The sequence below is a fragment of the Silene latifolia genome, chromosome 9, assembly GCF_048544455.1.
Source record: "Silene latifolia isolate original U9 population chromosome 9, ASM4854445v1, whole genome shotgun sequence".
NCBI lineage: Eukaryota > Viridiplantae > Streptophyta > Magnoliopsida > Caryophyllales > Caryophyllaceae > Silene > Silene latifolia.
In genome coordinates, this window is record NC_133534.1 from 44,823,323 (window position 1) to 44,831,119 (window position 7,797).

Genomic DNA, 7,797 nt, shown 5'->3' on the forward strand with positions numbered 1-7,797 from the left:
TAATCACAATGAGCTCCTTCTCCTTGACCTTGTCTTCATTTTTCTTTGAAATTTCTTCTTTTGATGATTCTCCATCCTTGGAGTTTTGCACAATTTCTTCCTTATCACTAGCTTCCACAACCTCATCCTCAACTTGCTTCTTCGGTGCTTCATACCTTGTACCACTTCTCAAGTGAATAGCACTAACCGTTTCATGTCTTGGGGGATTACTTTGAGGTGGTAATTGCCCCTTTTGTCTTTGTGAGCTTGAAGATGCTAGTTGAGTCAATTGGGTTTCCAACATCTTGGTGTGAGCTAGGATGTTGTTGATGGTGGTTTCCTTTGCTTGACTATCTTTTTGCATTTGAGTGAAAAATTCTTGTTGATTATTTTGCATTTGGAGGACCGCTTTTTGAACATCAAAACCTTGGTCATTTTGGTGATTATTGTATGGATTTTGATTTTGGTAACCTTGGTTTTGGTTGTAAAAGGGTCTTTGATTTTGGTTTCTCATGGGAGGTGGGGTGTATGTTGTTTGAGGGTTTTTAACATTTTGGCTTTTGTATGAGAGATTTGGATGGAATTTGGTGTTCTCATTGTAATAGTTGGAATAAGGGGTACCACTCTTGTATGCTTGGAAAGCATTCACTTGTTCATTTGTTCCCCTACATTCACTTTGGTCATGTCCCAAAGTTTCACAATTCTCACATATCCCACTTGGGATTGATGAGGATGCCGTCATGGCATTAACATGATGCTTTGGAGATTTTGAGGCTTCTTCAAGTCTAGCCATAGATTTTTCAAATTTCAAATTGATTGTATCAATGTGAGCACTAAGTTGAGCACCCAATTGAGTAACGGAGTCCACTTCATGCTTTCCTCCTCTAGTAGCCTTGCGAGGTCTACTATATTGTGAGTTATGGACCGCCATTTCCTCAATTTTTTTCCATGTTTGATTGTCATCAACTTCGGTGAACATTCCATTTGATCCCATGTTGAGAATGTTTCTTGAATCTTCATATAGACCCTTCCAAAATTGTTGTACCAAGAACCACTCGCTAAGTCCATGGTGAGGACATGAGCGACAAATTCCCTTGAACCGCTCCCAAGCTTCATACAAAGATTCTTCATCCCTTTGCTTAAAACTCGTAATTTGAGCTCTTAGCATGTTAGTCTTTTCTGGTGGGTAGAATTTTTTATAGAAAGCTAGAGCCAACTTCTTCCAAGAATCAATTCCGAGAGTGGCCTTATCAAGGCCCTTCAACCATTGTTTCGCGGTGCCAATTAGAGAAAAAGGAAATAAGACCCATCGAATTTGGTCTTGAGTTACACCGGTTTGAGAAATCGCATCACAATAGTCACAAAAGGTTTATATATGAGAATTAGGGTCTTCACTAGGCATCCCCCCAAATTGGCTCCTTTCGACTAATTGGATAAAGGCGGATTTGGCAATAAAATTTCCGGTCAAATGTTGTGGTATGGGAGTACCATTGGGTAGGTTCTGCTCGGTGGGTACGGAATGTGATGAAAACTTAGGCATTGTGGGTTGATTTTGTGTGGTATTTTGTGTTGGGTTCTCCTCACCTTCTCTTGCAAAAGGGTTGATGAACTCAATATTTGGTTGAATATCTACAACCTCACTAATACCTCTCAAATATCTCCTAGCAAGTCTTCTATTGGTTGTCAAAGTTCTTTCAATTTCACGATCAAAAGTTAACAAATCACCTTGTGACCTTCTAGACATGCAAAATATCAAACAACTCGAAAACAATTAGAACAAACCTTGAGGAGTTTTACTTCCTCAAGGCAAAGAAAGACACAACTAATAACAATATAAGAAAATCTAAATCAAGATAACACCGTCCCCGGCAACGGCGCCATTTTTGGTCGGACTATTTCAGAGCTATATTCTATTTTTCGGAACAATTGTCGTTGGAAGCACCTAGACCAAAACACAATTTATAACTTCACAAACAACTCTACAATTAGTAAAGAGGCAAGTAAAGGTCGGATCCCAAGGGACGGGAATTGAGATGAGATTTCTATTGAAACTAGTGGTGTCTTAGGGGTGTCACAATTTGGGTTGATGTAGAAGGTCACTAAACTAAATAGCAATGAAAGTAAATAAGCAAGATGAATTGAAAGGGTTGTAAACAATTGATAAAAAGCACTAGGGTATCATGGGGTCATAGGGGAATCATGGGAATGGATCATACAAACATGTTCTCAAATTATAAGCAAGCAATTATTGTTGTGATGGATTGAGTTGGGTTATATCTTACAATCCTAGGAAAGTTTGGGTCCCGGAGCCGAATCGATTAGATTGTACAACACCTACAAGTCGACTTAGTCTTCCCTACTCAACAACATGCATGGTCTAATGAGACTCGAGTTGGTTTATGTCTTATAAGTCTCATTGAAAAGATAGGTGATGGGTAAAAAATGCAAGGATTCATAGGCTCGCATTTCATCAAACATAATATGTGCATGAGTTGAGATCAAAACAAGCAAGCAAATAAACCATGAAAACATATTAATTTAAGCATGAATCATTCCCCATGTTGGTTTTCCCTAATTACCCATTAACCCTAGCTAGGTCACTACTCACTCATTATCATGTTGATCATGCTAGCAAGGTTGTCAATCATACCAACAAAGTAAAACATGATGAATAAATGAAAGTAATTAACAATAATTAAAAAGGGATTAAGAGAATTATACCTACTAATGATTCCAATAATAAAGCAAAGAATAAAAGAAGTACTTGATGCTTGATTGAGAGGTTGTCAATCTCCCAATAATAACCCAAATAATCTTCAATTACCCAAAATAAAGGATGAACAAAAGAGAGATTAAGGAAATAAAACTTGTATTAAAACTTGATTAATTGTTGATTACAAAACTAAAGAGAGATTTGATTGATATTAACTACTCTAAGAATTGATAAGAAGAACATGCTCTTCTAATTAGACTAATGGGGTATTTATAGTGGAAATTAGGTGGATGCATTAGGGTTAACTAAGGGCTAAACTAGTAATTACACTTTTGAGATTTGAGCAGGGAAACGCCGGTATTTTTCGAAGGATGGGCGTCTTTCATTGAAGCTTGAAGAAACGAAATCTTGTTGTCTTGGAATCCGTGCGTCTTAGGCACGGGACGGCCGGATTCAGCAGTGTCTGCCCGGGCGTCTTCAAGGGAATCCGGGCGTCTTGGGCTTCTTTGCCGGGCGTCTTTGGGAGAAGACGGCCGGATTGTGGAGGTGGAGGACGGGCGTCTTCCTGTCAATCCGCACGGATTTTCGGGACAGACTTCACTTCTTTCTTCTTTTCTTCCTTTCCTTCATAAAATCCTTGGGGATTTCCTCGGGGATGCAAGGATCCTTTCGCGTCATTGTCCATCTACTATAGTATGTACAAATGCCTTCTAATCTTGTCTCTCCTTGATGCTTGGTCATTGAATTCAATCAATTTAGTCTCATTTTGCCATGAATATGCAAGGTTTGCACTCCTTTCCTACCAAGGACACAAAACCTCAAAGAATATGCAAAACAAAGAACTAAAGACAATAAATGACCTAAATATGCACTAAAAAGCATGGGAACAAAGCTAATTCGGGGACTAAATATGCGCTAATTATGGTCACATCAAGCAGCTAAGGAAGCGATATGGATGCGTCAATTCTTACAAGGACTTACGATAGTTCCTAGTTCGAATGACCCGATCACCATCTATTGTGACAATAGAGGTGCCATCTTCCAGGCTAAGGAGCCAAAGTCTAGCAACAAATCTAGACATGTACATCGGAAAGCTCACCTGATCCGTGATTACGTGGAGTAAGAAGAGATAGTGATTGACAAGATAGCTTCGGATGATAACATCGCGGACCCTCTCCCTAAACCGTTGAATTTTGATAAGCATGAAGGGCACGTTATTTCTATGGGAATTAAACGTGTTCCTGAGTTGTAGTAGTTGATTATGGATTTGATACATTATCTTTTTCATATACTATTTATAACTTCATCTTTTTTATAATATTTTGTTTTTCATGTGGATTGTACTGACAACATTGAACGCCACAAAGTGAACTGAATTACATTATATTTGTTTTGGTCCGTAATCGCCTTAATGAGCTGATAACTCTGGCTATTATATTGTGCAGTCGATTGATGGTGGGTTCAACGAGCCATAAGTCAAACGGTTGACTGATCGATCACAGATGCGAGATTATAACGATACCTCGTAGGACAAATTTTTGTGACAACGTAATGGAGTCCTAAATGTTTAAAAACATTCGGTGCCAGGTCGTGGATAGGACATCCATTGTGTTCCTAGAGTCGATTCTTTTGACTATCGATTGTCTCTTGAGATTAAGGCAGTTTTTGGGTGACTTTGGTTTCTTTCTCACGGTCTGCCGTAACTGGAGACTAATTAGATTTTTTCTGGGTCATTTCATACTGTGCTTACATCTGTAGGATTCGAGTTGAGGAAAATATCCAACCATTATTAGGTATAGTTATTTCTCAGGGCCACTCGAGGAGTTGTAACTGAAATGCATGGCCATGCTCGAATGATGATTCGTTTATCAGTTAAGTTACTCTCTAGTCGGGGAAACCAATCTTGATAATGATCTCTTGTAAAATACGACCTTTGTGAATACGGATTTGCAAATTGTTTTACACTGAGTGGGAGAAATTTTAGGATATGAGAATCGGTTATCGCACATACACTTGTGAGGACAAGTGGGAGTTTGTTGGAGCTTGGAGCTTGTGTCCTCCACAAATTAGTGTGATAACATTTGTAAATCTCTTAAAAGTTCACAAGGGTATACTTCGTATTTTATTATTTGATTAACGATTACCTAATAACGGTTGGCTTGCTAGAAAGTTTGACGTTATTATCATACTGATGGCGGTGATCAACTGATCCCTAAAAGTCACACCTAAAAGATGTGTTTGAGAGATGTGATTATGGAAATGTAATCACATTGATGCCTTATATGACTAAACAGTTAGTCACCGTGTTGATGAGACGATTATTTAATGCCGATTAAATAATATTAGCTGAGACGAATTAACTGTCAATTCGTAAATTGAATATAATATGTTATATTTAATCAATGTATATAATGTTAAGCTTGGACGAATTAATATGTTAATTCGTAATTAAATGTAATTGGTTATATTTAATAAGCTAATTATAAATATGCGATATTTATAGTTAATGTATATATTATACTATATTGTCAGTATAAATGTTGATAGAACGGTATTAATAAATCGACTGCAAGCCGTTGTGTGTAGTCTTATTAATACATATCAATTTAATTGACAATTTATAAAAAGATACACATTTTTATACATTAAGGAAACATCTAAAAATAAGAGGATTTATCCTCCTATTTTTGATTTTCGGAAAAACCGAATGGAAAGAAAAAAAAAAACTTTCTATTTTTTTCCTCCTTTTTTTCGGTGACATTAGGGTTAAAAGAGGAGATCATTTCACTCTCTTTTAACCTAATTTTCCACCTAGCCTCCTCTCATCAGAAAAACACAAAATAACCTAAATATTTTACAAAAAATTTAGGGATCGATTCTAGCAAGAAACAAGGGCATATCTCATATCGTCTTGGGTGCAACTGATAGGAGAATATCATTGTGATATTGTTCTTAGGCCATATTTGCTAGGACCGAAGGTTCTTTCTTTATTCTCTAATTTTGTTTATGTAATTTCTTTTATGACTAGTTTCATCTTAATGAATTCGTTATAGTCCTTAAAATTAAAGGGATGCATACAGATAAATCCCACAACATCAACAACAACCACGGCGACAACGAATCTGGCAGCGTAATGAGGAATCCTACAGCCGCATTTAACTTGATATTATAATTGCATTCCCAGACGGGCACCCGTCTGCCTCCTCACCGGCTCATCACAACTCTTGTGATCCCAGACGGTCGAGCGTCTGCCGACTACCCTACCGGTTGGGAGAACATCAAATATTCAACCATTTTCCAGAAGACTCCCCACTAGTTATGACCCCGGTGGACGGTGGACCGGCTGAGCACCCTTGTTGCGTATTCAACGCGTGCGTGAGAATTTTCGTTTGTTCGTTTTTTTTTTGCCTCTTAGGTTTTGTGATTATAATCCCTTTCCCAATTGTGTTTTATGCGGTTTCCTTGATTATTATTATAACTAGTATTGGTGCCCGACTTCGCCCGGGCTACCTCTACTTACCATTAATTTTTTTTTTCATTAAATAAAATTACTTAAAGTTGCATAACTCATAAATTTATCATTAATATATTTTTTTTATGACATATCCTAAAATTACGATGAAATAAATTTTGAGATAAATTCACTACTCCCGCTATTAATATTTTACTCTTATTAATGAACAATAGCAATAACATTTCATTACTTTTGTGTAATCATTATTACTTTAACTACTCTCGCCGTAATTATTGTTACTGTCACTACTACCGCATTAATATTGATAATTTCATTACTCTCGCCGTAGTTATTATTACTTTCACTATTGCCGCATTAATATTGATTATTTTACTACTCCCGTTGTTGTTCTAACACTTTCACTAATCTCGCTGATAATATTGTTACTTTTACTATTTAAATGAGTGATTATTATCATATAATTATATCCAATGTTACTACAATTCTTTTCTTTACTGACGAAATTACTTTTACTACCTAGGCATGCAATTTTAAGAGGATTATATATTTATATAAATATATTACATATATGCATTAAATCAAATCGAAAGAGTTGTGCAATGTTATATATTATGAAATCTAACTTGAATTATTTATAACCTACTTATTATATTTTTGTATGTTAACTAATTAACATCTCATCTCTATACATCTAATAAACTATAAAGTTTAATAAAATTGCATAGATTTTAAATTTAATATATAATTTTATGATGATAATAATTAATACCATAACTAATTAGTTATTTTATTTTAAGGAAATTGACCACCTTAATTAATTATTTTATTTTAAAGAAATTGTCCATCTTAATTAATTATTTTATTTCAAGGAAATTGACCATGGTTAGGAAAATTACCAAGCTTCTATATAATTTAATTTTAACCCAAACTATCTAATATTTGCATTGAGATCCCTTAATCGGGTCCATCACACGGTGCTATTGATTTAAAACTATATAGTATAATTAATTTGTATAACTTTCTTTAATTACATTGAAGTCCCTTGGTTTCTGGATTTAATACATAGTATTGATTATTATTAGTATTATTATTAGTAGTACACTAGTGTAGATTCCGCGCAAATGCGCGATATTTTAGATAATAACTTACAAATATGTCAAATATTATAATTTAGTAACATGTTTAAGTGGTATACTCCGTAACAAAGAATATTTGATAGTTTCCACACCAGATACGATTGACGTTCTAATAGAACCTTATTATATAAATTACTTCGCTGTTACAAATAATATTGTTATACGATTAGATTAACAAAAAGTAACCTCAAGTAATGAATTAACTATACAATAAAATTAGAAAAATTGCAAAAAAAGTTGGTCAACTTGTAGTACCTTTGTATCAAAAGACAGAAAAATAGAATTATAAAACTTAGCCGAATTTCTTATCATTAAATGTCAATAAAGTTTTATCATAAAACTCTTCAAAGAAAAAAAATAATTTCGGTATCATCTTAAACTTATAGGGAATGTAATATATATTTTGAATCTTGCAAATATTTACATGTAAAAAATTATGCTCATTTATTACACATCATACCTTTAGTATATGCTACAGATACTTAGCCTAAATT

The 7,797-nt window shown here is 34.9% G+C and overlaps 1 non-coding gene across 1 annotated transcript; it reads left to right on the forward strand.

The window, feature by feature from the left end:
• Positions 1–1,040: 1,040 nt before the first annotated feature.
• LOC141602836 (small nucleolar RNA R71) lies at positions 1,041–1,147 on the forward strand. Its single transcript, XR_012524744.1, has one exon. It is a non-coding gene; the product is annotated as a small nucleolar RNA R71 (small nucleolar RNA).
• Positions 1,148–7,797: the final 6,650 nt, after the last annotated feature.